The sequence below is a fragment of the Palaemon carinicauda genome, unplaced genomic scaffold (genome assembly GCF_036898095.1).
Source record: "Palaemon carinicauda isolate YSFRI2023 unplaced genomic scaffold, ASM3689809v2 scaffold51, whole genome shotgun sequence".
NCBI classification, from domain to species: domain Eukaryota; kingdom Metazoa; phylum Arthropoda; class Malacostraca; order Decapoda; family Palaemonidae; genus Palaemon; species Palaemon carinicauda.
Window position 1 is genome coordinate 300,001 of NW_027171773.1, and position 12,500 is coordinate 312,500.

Consider the following 12,500-nt stretch of genomic DNA (forward strand, 5'->3'; position numbering starts at 1 on the left):
ATGGTGAGGGATAGATGGAGATGGTTTGAACATGCTCTCTGCACTCCCCAAGAGAGATTAGTTCACCAAACTTTCAACTGGGCTCCACAAGGCACTAGAAGAGTTGGAAGACCCAGGCCTACGTCACTGAGGACTATGAAGCGTGAAGTAGGAGCTGATGAATGGCGAAGTATTGATTCAAAAGCTCACGATAGAGACGACTGGCGAATTCTAACCGAGGCCTTTTGCGTCAATAGGAGTAGGAGTAGGAGGAGATGATGATGATGATGTTTGAATGTCATTCATTCACTTATTAATTTACAATAGTGAGAAGGGAGTTTAATTTCTAGTTGTGATTTCAATGTCTTTCAATCCTAAAGTAAACTTGTGTATCATCCCCAAAATAGGTTGAAATAACTAACTCCATGCCTCTGTAGAACTTATGATAAACCAATAATATAGATATATACAAAATGACATTAGACTGGATTCATTGATTTGGTCTTAATGCCTGGCACTGGGTCCTGGAATGCCGTTCAGGGCCCTAGAGCAGCTTGGAAATTCCCCAGATAAGTATAGAGTTTAAAGGTCACTCATGAATGGCAGAGGCAAGGAACAGGAACAGTACCTTAGAGACTGACCATATACTCGTATACATATCAGTGAAAACTAGGACCAGGGAGGGCCAGAAAATGGCTGCTGATGACTCAGTAAGTAGACCTATAGGCTCCCCCAAATCCCCCATCCTTAGCTCGCATGGATGGTGAGGTTGCAGACACTACTAGAAGCTATCAAGCTTGGCGGATCTCGAACCCCAGTCCAGTAGATTCTCAGGCAGGATAGTTTTCAATAGGTTACCAGAATCCAAGTTATAGGATTGGACTGATCACACTATTCCTAATGTGATTATCTTTAGTAGCTCTTTGTAAACAAAGGTTGTGGTGGCCTTATTGGTAACGTCCCTGACTGATAAACGCCAGACTGGGGTTCGAGTCCCGCTCAAACTCGTTAGTTCCTTTGGTCGCTACAACCTCACCATCCTTGTGAGCTAAGGAAGGGGGTATTGGGGAGCCTATAGGTCTGCCTGCTGAGTCATCAGCAGCCATTGCCTGGCCCTCCTTGGTCCTAGCTTGGGTAGAGTGGGGGTTTGGGTGCTGTTCATATGTATATATGGGTCAGTCTCTAGGGCATTGTCTTGCTTGATATGGCAATGTCACTGTCCCTTGCCTCTGCCATTCATGGGCGACCTTTAAACTTTTAAACCACCAAATAAATAAGGACATTGAAGTGATATTGATGACGCTGTCTTGAAAAACATCTAGATGAACAATTCGTTCTAACCACTAACTGTCATGCCAATATAGCCATAAAACTATTAATTGATCTACATTGGCTACCAGGAAACGCAAGAAGTATTTACAAGACATGTCTTATGAAAATCAAATTATATAAATGAATTATTAAATGGCTTTCAAAGTGATACTTCTATGACTTTAAGACATAGCGTAGATCGTCATAGATGGAATGAGCCGAGATGCAATTTAATTATCGGTTTTAGAGCGTTTGCATCGTATGCACCAAGAAACTATAATAAGCTGTCTGAAAATCTCAAGAATCGGGAAAGTCTGCATAGTTTTGATAAGAAATTAGAAACCCACTTATTCACTGAATGCTACGACTTAAATAAAAAGTGCATCAGACAAGAATATAGATGTTAACTAAAATATGAACGAGGGAGGCCCTATGAAGAGCTGCACCAGCAATGGAGTTGGGCCTTGAAGACTACTCACAAGGAACACCAGTAAGTAACATGAATGTAAGCAAATCTGGGTTTCAATCCAGCATTTGAGGTTAAAGGGGAAACAGTTTCAAAGCCCCAATTTCGTCTAACTCGATGGAAATCTTAACAGTTTGAAACTAGATTACAACAGGAAAAGGAATGAATAATTCCATACATTACACAAGACAAAAGACATTTTAATACCGTCTAGACAAACTGGAAAACGTCTATCCCAGTGAAATAGCGAACAGCGAACTTCTCACTCTGAGACTAAGTTACCCACCCGGATGGGGATGTTGTGATTGGGGAGGGGGTAAGGATCCATTATCATTTTCAAACCCATTACAAACTAGAAAAAAAACAGAGTGAAGACCTCCGCCACGGCAGCTTCTTTCTCTAAACCAACTGACTTTCCCAGAATCAATTTAGACCGTCGGCGTATTTTTCGGTCACCCTTTTGCTCGACCTTTACCCTAAGACCTGAGACTTTCAAAAGTCTCAACATAATTAATCCCTGAAAGCTTCAGTATTCTATGAGTAAAATTGTGGCCAGGAAGTTGTTCACAAACAAACAGACAACAGGATAAACATGGGAGAAAACATATCCTGCTCCCATCTTCGTTGGCGGAGGTAATAAGACAAAGAAAATAGTTCAGCATAACAATTTAATTGATTTGAAAAAATATAGTCCTTTAATTGATCACTCCAATATTAATTGATTTACACTGGCTGCCTATTAAAGCAAGAATTTTGTTTAACAATTATGCACAATAACCCATTAAGCTATCAGAACCGGATGTCCAAAATATCTAAGAGAATTGCTACACATTGTGTAGCCAACGTTTGACACGAGAATAGTTGCAGATGGTTTCAAATTATTGGAACCAAGATACATGTCAACTGTACTAGGTTCTAGACTCTAGAGCTTTCAAATATGCGGCCCCGAGACCATACAATAAGCTCCCACTAGACATCCGAAAGACTGAAGATATTAAGGCTCTCAATAGGAAACTAAAGATTATTTTCAAAGTGCTTCGATAATATGGACACTCAACGAGCAATATGCAGTGTGAAAAGCTGAATGTCTTGGAATGTATAAGATGAAATGAATTACGAAAAGTCATGGAGAGAGTAAGGTTCCCCTGTAGTATAGGACCAGAAAAGCACCCTTAAAGTAAAGTAAACTACATGAGAGGCCATTAACAGTCGCCGGTATGGGCTAGACTTCTGACCAGACTCTGAACCACAAAAAAAAAGCATTATTATAAACAAAAGCACTCACAGATTTATGACCTCCGCCGAAGGTTAATGGAGTCATCCATGGCCTGAGATCTATCGGTGGTGGAAATATCGTCAAAATCCGTCGACTGGTTTTGACGTCATCTTTAAAAGGGCGAAAAAGGGAAATCCGGATCTAGAATCCGGATCCGGAATATCTCCAAAATTTAATGAGTTCGTCCATGACCTAAGATCTATCTGTGGTGAAAATTTCGTCAGAATCTGTCGAGTGGTTTTGACGTAATCCTCTCCACAGACACACACACAAATAAATAAATAAACCGACTCGACTTTATAACCTCCTTTGGCTGAGGTAACAAGACACCCCATGACTGTTTTAGAAGAAAACCACGAATATTGCAATATGAAAAACACATCTAAGATCACCTACGTCACCTGGAAACACAAACATGATTTAACGTAGACACGTATTTTAGAATTTGGCTCCTAAAGAGTAATTTCAAATAAAGATTAACACTATTGTATGATGTCACTGACGAGACTCCCCAGACGTAAAACCAGTGCTTAGGTACGAACAGTTTAAAGGCTTAAAGGTCTAAAGGCAGCTCATGAATGGCAGAGGCAAGGGACAGGGACAGTAACATTGCCCTAGCAAGCAGGACAATGCCCTAGAGACTGACCATATACACATATGATGAGCGCCCAAGCCCCCCTCTCAATTCAAACTGGGACCAGGGAGGGTCAAGCAATGGCTGCTGATGACTCAGCATATAGACCTATAAGTTCCCTCAAACCCCCATCCTTAGCTCATAAGGATGGTGAGGTTACAGCGACCAAAGGAACTAACAAGTTTGAGCGGGACTTGATCCCCAGTCTGGCAATCACCAGGCAAAGACGTTACATTGGCAAATGTGAACGTTCAATTCATTTGTACGCCAAGTTAGATTAAAATGATAATTGTTATAAAATCTGAACTAAGTCTTTCAGGGCTGAAACTCAACAGAAGCACTGGTCCTTTATAACCAACCTTAATAAAGTCCAAATATTTATGTTGTTGATTATTACCTCCGCCAACGAAGCTGAAAGAAGGATATGTTTTATCTCCTGTTTGTTTGTGTGTGTGTGTTTGTGTGTTTGTGAACAGCTTCCTGACCACAATTTTAATCGTAGAGTAATGAAACTTGCAGGGATTAACTGTTATGTAAAAAGCTGGGAACGATTAGATTTTGGTAGGTCAAGGTCAAAGATCAAGGTCAAGCAAAATGTTCAATTCACGTAATCAGCCATAACGTTTTGAACATCGTTGTCACAGACACTTCAAACTTGGATCATATTTAAGTGTATGAAAATCCACGCCAATTAATACATGTTAAGGTCGAACAAAGTCGAACACAATATAAACCAATTTAAACAAACTTGGTTCATATTTGAGTGTATGAAAATCCACGCCAATTAATACCTGTTAAGGTCAAACAAAGTCAAACATAATATAAACCAATATAAACAACAAATTTCCTTACATAGAAAATATCTTTAAATTAAGTAGCAAACATTTCTATGAACGTTACCATATACGAGGGCCACATTTTTGACATAGAAATAAATTAGTTTTAAGGAGTAATTGAAGTACACATGAAACTATAGTCATGCCTTCGATCCATGTTGCTTAGTTCACAAAATATTAAAGACAAAATTGAAGTCTTATGCAGTCATGTGGATCACTAATAACCACTATTGTATCATCAAAATGATATTGTCGCCGGAAATGTCAACATGAAACATTAGTAACAAAATTAATTCATGCAAAACGAATTCAACTTTTCACTTTTATACTAAACGAACTGTTGTGTTTTTCACTATGTAAGACTTCACATTTTTAGATTAAAACTTATTTAAAAACTGAAGGGGCACTCAGTAGAGCGCAGACGTCCGCCACGGCATCTTATTTCTCGATCTTTTGCTCAACCTTGACCGTGACTTTTGACCTAGGACTTTCAAACTGGAATAAGTTCCACGTCTCAACATAATTAATCCCTAAAAGTTTCATTATTCTATGAGTTAAATTGTGGTCAGGAAGCTGTTCACAAACATACAAACAAACGGATAAACAGGGGCGAAAACATAACTTCCTTCTAACTTCGTTGGTGGAGGAGAATTCCCTTAACGAAGAACAAATGTGCAGAAAACCCTTTTGTTCGACTAGTCGAAAAAAGACGAAGGACACCACCACCCACTTGCGGTTAGAGTTTAGTCAATAATTAACTAATGAGGCGTTTACACCTGTCCGCTAATGGAATATGAAGAAAAAATATTGCAATTTAATACGAAGCAAATAATTTCAATGAAAGTATTCCCAAGAATATATTCTAAAAGAAAAAATAAGTTGAACACTTTGTTTTGACTATTTTTTTTTTCACGGCAATTTCCTGCTTCACTTTGAACTGAATTTCAATATCTTGTTGGTATAGAGCCCCTAAGCTTCTTATTCCAGCAAACACTTGTTTAATTGCATGAGCTGACATAAGAACGACTTAATCTAAACCTATAAATAATCTTTCTGGGAATACAAACTACGGATATCCACGTCAGAATGTTTCAAATTATTTTATGATTACTATTTTAGAGAGAGAGAGAGAGAGAGAGAGAGAGAGAGAGAGAGAGAGAGAGAGATGCCGTCAAGGTAGGTACAAATCAAAACCGAGTTAAACTAGAAAAACAGAGTGCAGGCCTCTGCCAAGGCAGCTTATTTCTGACGACCTTTTGCTCGACCTTTGCTCGATCTTTGCTCGATCTTTGCTCGACCTTGACCTTGACCTTTGACCTAGGACTTTCAACATGAAATTACTTCCAAGTCTCAATATAACAATTAATCCCTGAAAGTTTCACTACTCTATGAGTAAAATTATGGCCAGGGAGTTGTTCACAAACAAACTGACAAATAGGGGCGAAAACATAATCTCCTCCCAACTTCGTTGGTGGAAGTAAAAAATTTATATCTTTAATCTACTTCTACGCAAAGATAGGACCAAGTGAGAACCTGCTCTGGGTTGACTTTGTCGAAGGACTAAAGTGCCCTTGTAAAATTATGGCCTTGAATTTATTAATAAATAAAAAAAAGCCTTCTACTTGTACACACTATGGAACTCCCAGCTGCTGACAACGATAATGGAAGGTTATGTTTTACCACCTGTGTGTGTGTGTACTTTGTTTGTGTGTGTTTGTTTGTGAACACCCCTCTGAAAACAATTTTAATCGTAGAGTAATGAAACTTGCAGAGATTAACTGATGTGTACAAAGCTGGAAATGATTAAATTTTGGAAGGTCAAACTCAAAGGTCACAGTCAAGCAAAATGTCCAATTCACGTAATTAGCCATAAATTAGGACATTGTTGTCAGAGAGACTTCAAACTTGGTTCATATTTGAGTGTATGAAAATTCACGCCAATGAAGTGTTAAAATTACAGGCCAAGGTCAAGGTCGAGCAAAAGGTTGAGAAATAAGCTGCTGCGGCGGAGGTCTGCACTCTACTGAGCTAAGATTATTGCAAAGTTATTTTTGACAACGTTGAAAGGACACCAAAATTGAACAGTTCTGACCTAAGCACTAGTACTGCGGGAGACCCACCCATGAACGTATCAAGTTTACTAACAAGATATTTGTTAAATAACAGAGAGAGAGAGAGAGAGAGAGAGAGAGAGAGAGAGAGAGAGAGAGAGAGAGAGAGAGAGAGATTTTTCAGTCCATCCGCGGGGACTCCATTTGCTCTTGGGTGGAACGATTTAGTTTCAACTTTTAGAGAGATTTTATGATCTTGTCTAACTTATTCTTGAACTCGTTTACCGTGTTACTGTTTACTACATCCACTGGAAGTCTACTCCAAGTATTTGCTATTTTGTATGTAAAGAAATTACCACATTGAGTGGTGTTGTATCTTTTTAATTCCAGTTTGAATCCGTTACTTCAGGACCGATTTGTGCTAAGCGTGAAGAGGTTGTTGTAATCTACATTTGTTATTCCTTTAAGAACTTTTATTGCCTTCATTAGATCTTAGAGAGAGAGAGAGAGAGAGAGAGAGAGAGAGAGAGAGAGAGAGAGAGAGAGAGAGAGAGTAACTGGTGGGCGTGGCTGATAATGCCAGCTGCCTAAACTAGGTTGTAGACACCGTAAGAATTTTGAATGCACAGCTATACGAATGCTGAATTTCTTAGGGCTACCGTTTAATGAGATTGTGGAAACAATATTTAAACCAAATAATTGTGTATAGCATACTTATCAGGGACTGTATGTATACGCTAAATGCATTACAATGTATACGATAAAATGATGACGTAGGTTCTAGGTTCGATAGGAAACAGGGATTCCCTTTGCGATAGGACCAGGAAATCAGCCCTTCAAGGGAGTAAAGTGAATCAGACATTTCTATGTACTCGTATTATTATCTCCGCCAACAAAGTTGAGAAGAGGTTATGTTTTCGCCCCTGTTTGTCTGTCTGTTTGTTTGTTTGTTTGTTTGCTCCAATAGGGAAAAATAGCCCAGTGAGGAAGGAAAAGAAGGAAATAAACTACAAGAGAAGTGATGAATAATTAAAATAAAACATTCGAAGAACAGTAATAACATTAAATAGATCGTTCATATATAAACTATAAAAAAATTTTAAAAAATGTCTGCGTGAAAAGGTTTAATTTGGTCTATTCATAAAATATTGAAGTATTTTGAAGTATTTATGTTACATGTGTATGTTGAAGAACTCGCTGACTGTATTTGCATTTCAACAAATGAATTATTTTGTACGTATGTATGTATACTCTACGTCAAAATAACTCATACGCCAATCACATCAAATTCACGGTTCCTTCTTACGCTTTTGAAGAGCAAAATATACCAAAACTAGAGGGGTACTCAGTAGACCGCAGACCTCTGCCGAGGCAGCTTATTTCTCGACCTTTTGCTCGACCTTGATCTTGACCTTTGACTTTAACATGTGTTAATTGGCGTGGATTTTCATACACTCAAATATGAACTAAGTTTGAAGTCTCTGTGACAACGATGTCCAAACCTATGGCTGATTAGGTGAATTGGACATTTTGCTTGACCGTGACCTTGACCATTGACTTTAATCATTTACAGCTTCTTACATAACAGTTAATCCCTGCAAGTTTCATTAATCTACGATTAAAATTGTGGTATGAAGCTGGTACCAACAAACAAACAAACACACACGAGCTAACACACAAACAGTGGGAATGATATAACCTCCTTCGAACTTCGTTAGCAGAGGTAATTAAACAGTGTTTTACGACACTTCATCGCCGCCAACAGTTTCCAAAATTTTTAAAAACGTGAGAAAATCAATTTCCTCTCCCAAATCAAAAGAAAATATGTAATTTTTCCAGTAAAATGTTGATTAGATTTTACGAAAATACGGCCTTTTAATTTCCTCACTGAGTTTAAAAGGGAATTTAGGCCTAGAACCAGGCACTGGTAGGCTATTGTCTCCGTTTCTTCCTTTACCAACAACTACGATTAAAATCTAGACTTGGACCTCAAATCCAGAAAATGACTGTTGAGCAAAACTCACGCGCTAAAAACGATTTTGTCAAACGTCAAAATAGATAAAAAAAAAAAATCTTCGCAAATTCAAGTCTAAGAAAATCGCTGCTTATTCAAATTTCTTATAGAAAACTATTGTTAAATTCTGAGGGACATGGAGGATATTTGAGTGCTAACAATTCCCACCCCCCCCCCCCAAAAAAAAAAGAAAAAGAAAAAAAAAACCAAGATCGATCAGATACCCAAGTTTTATGTCCTGAACCGCAAAAATAATCCCTGATATGCGGAAAAAAATCCCCAAGAGTGGGGACCTTGGTCGAAGATTGACTTTAGCCAATCAGAGACCTCCACTATACTCTGCATTTCTAATGTTTCATCAGAATATATACTCACCAGAACATCAGCCGGGTAAGCCCAACACCCCTCTCAGGTGCCCAACCACAGCAGTGGGTTATCCAGTAAACACCTTAATACTAGTGAAACAAAGTAACTAAAATACAAAGACCTATTATAATTGAATCTATAAGTCTTACGTTACAAGAGAAGTATTGAAATCTACTCAACCAACCAGTCAGTACTGATGCCACATGCTTGCGTTACATTAAAGGAGATGAAATCCTTTAATATGTACCACCGCCAGGTTTCCACATGCAGACGTCACCAGCCAGGAGACACAGAAGGATATTTAGATTTACAGAATACAAGATGTATTAATAAATGAGATGCAAACTTGTTTTTACATCGACTTCGTGTCTCCTGGGGAACCATCATTAACGACTGGGTTTTTTATTAACAAAATTTCCTAGCTTTTTAAAAGTCTTGGTAATACCCTCTTACCTTTTCTTGTCAATCACACCATCTGCAAAAGAGAAAAATACATAATTAGTATCAAATATGAAACTTATTATGATCAGAAAATTATCAATGGATAATATCCCACTTAACATGATAACTAATAATGATTTAAGTTTTTAAGGAAAATTAATTATTTTCTTGTTTTCTCTGAGTTACGTTAAGGTAGATTTGATAACTGATATTGACTAAAGGATACAATTCTTCAAATATTTGAGATTGAAACTTTTAACTTTTGTACGTGACATAAAATCTAGTGAATCTTACGTTGTGTCAAAGATTTCTGTGTGGCATGAGATCACATAAACCTTCCAAGTAACATTGTAAGTAATTAGGTACGCAGATAAGTAACCAATTAAGTAAGTAGACAAGGAACCAATTAAGTAAGTATATATGTAGCCAATGAATTAGGTAGATAAGTAACCGATTGGGCAATAAGACAGGTTAATTTGAAGCTGTTGTAGTATCGTAAGAAATAAAAAAATGAATAAAGGTCAATAAAAGCCAACACCGTTCGAGAAATTGATCTAATTTGGCAGCCAATTTGGAGAGTTTTCATCAGGGCGCTGGCCAACTGCGGATTTGTGATGGTGGGAGATTTTTCTCTGATCGCTCACAGCAAACCTATCTAGTATAGGTAACCCTGACTTAGTACAGCTTTGCTTATCATGGCGATTCACAAACCTTTTCACCACGTTAAGGTGTTACCACTCAAAAGATATATATATATATATATATATATATATATATATATATATATATATATATATATATATATATAATATATATATATAATATATATATATATATCTTCAGTGGTAACACCTTACAGAAGATATTTATATATATATACATATATATATATATATAAATTAGATAATATAAATATATATATATATATATATATATATAAATTAGATATATATATATATATATATATATATATATATATATATATATATATATATATATATAGATATATATATATATAATTATATATATATAAAATATAAATATAAATAAATATATATATATATATATATATATATATAAACATATATATAAATATATATGTATATATATATATATATATATATATATATATATATATAGTTAGTTAAAAACCTTAACAGCAAACCGGGAAGACTGTCAAGTAATGCCTACAATGCATTGCGTGAGGTGTACTGAATGCACTATTTTCCATGAAGTAAATCAAGTGGCATTAGACCTAAGCAAAGACAATAATAATATCGTGATTTCAAGATCATTTAACAAAATGAAATATACTAAAAAATAATTATACTAAACGAAAATATAAATCAAATATACGAAAAATAATATTTTGTTTGATTGTAAAAAACGCCGTAACATTTTAAATGGCTGTTAACCTAAAAATCAGTTCTTAAGTTTTACGACATATATTTTGGAAGAAAACAAGAATACATATTTTGTATAAATAGGAAAAACGTTGTGTGACACTTTGAAACATTAAGCAACAACGTCTACACACCTCCCCCGGCCAAGGAAACACCAGGTGACCCCCCCCCCCCCCGGCCAAGGAAACACCAGGTAACAACTCCCCCCCCCCTCCCCCCAACGCCTCAGACACCCCGGAGTGGGAGAGGTGATTAACATAACACGTCACTTGAAAGAGTTACAGAGACATATAAAAGCTTTTAGTTTTATTAGGAAATAAAGGTTATTATATATATATATATATATATATATATATATATATATATACACACACACGAAATGAGATAATTTCGAAAAAGATTAAACTGCCCTCTTTAGTACCTTTAGTGGAAATGTACTAGTCCACAATGACCTGACTGGTCGACTAACGATGTGACCCAAAAAATTGCATGTGTGACGTCATTAATACGTCACTATTTCGTCACATTGGTAAACTGCGGAAAATCCATTGAGAATATTCCTGAAATAATCGTATCAATGATAGCGAACAAACGAACATCTATAATAATACAATTCAATTTCACGTACATACGTCTTGCTTCATTTAACGAGGTCCACACTAGGCTTCTCGTTAACCCCCCCCCCCCCCAATGTCTTGCATACGGACAACGATGAAATATGGCATATTCACAAACTATATTTAGGGTTTAAAGGCTTAAAGGTCACTCATGAATGGCAGAGGCAATGGACAGTGACATTGCCTTATCGAGCAGGACAATGCCCTAGAGACTGACCATATATATACATATGAACAGCACCCAGGCCCACTCTCAACCCAATCAAGGACCAAGGAGGGCCAGGAAATGACTGCTGGATGACTCAGTAGATAGACCTATAGGCTCCCCCAAACCGCCATCCTATATACATATGTACAGCACCCAGGCCCACTCTCAACCCAATCAAGGACCAAGGAGGGCCAGGCAATGGCTGCTGACTACTCAGTAGATAGACCTATAGGCTCCCACACACCCCTTCCTTAGATCAAAAGGATGGTGAGATTGCAGCCACCAAAGGAACTAACGAGCTTGAGTGGGACTCGAACCCTAGTCTAACCATTTACTGTGGAATTAAAGGACCACTTTTAGTTTTCTGTTTTCAAAGTATTTTTCAATTGCAACAGATTATAGCCGTCGGATTCAAGCTGGAATTTTCCCTAACGGTGCCCAGAAGTCAGCTGGGTGAAAGGAAAATCTTATTTTTACGTAAGAAAAACTGATATCAAGCATTATAAGAGAAACTCAATGCCTCCAAGGGTGGGATGTACACTATTTTAACGAGCAAAACCCGATGATTAAGGTCAGAATACTTCCAAATGAGTAATAGAGAGACGAAACCTTTGTCAATAAATCTACCAAATCAAGACAAGACATTAAAAAAAAAGTTGGCATATAATGGTTCTTCGTATATTTCAATAAAAAACTATTTCAGAGCCAAATTTTCACAAATCTATCGAGAAATTGCACATTTTTACGTTTAAGTGCATATTATTATTATTATTATTATTATTATTATTATTATTATTATTATTATTATTATTATTATTATTATTATTAGTCAAGTTACAATTTTAGGTGAAAGGGGGGATACTATAATACCAAAGTTCCCACGGGGAAAATGGCCCAG

At 36.8% G+C, this 12,500-nt stretch overlaps 1 long non-coding RNA gene across 1 annotated transcript in view; it reads right to left on the bottom strand.

The window, feature by feature from the left end:
* The window catches only part of LOC137637059 (uncharacterized), a 216,779-nt gene that overhangs the window by 195,129 nt on the left and 9,150 nt on the right, over nt 1–12,500 (bottom strand). The window contains exon 2 of the long non-coding RNA XR_011043362.1: nt 9,387–9,408. This is a non-coding gene — a long non-coding RNA (uncharacterized lncRNA). The remainder of the gene's footprint in view (nt 1–9,386; nt 9,409–12,500) is intronic.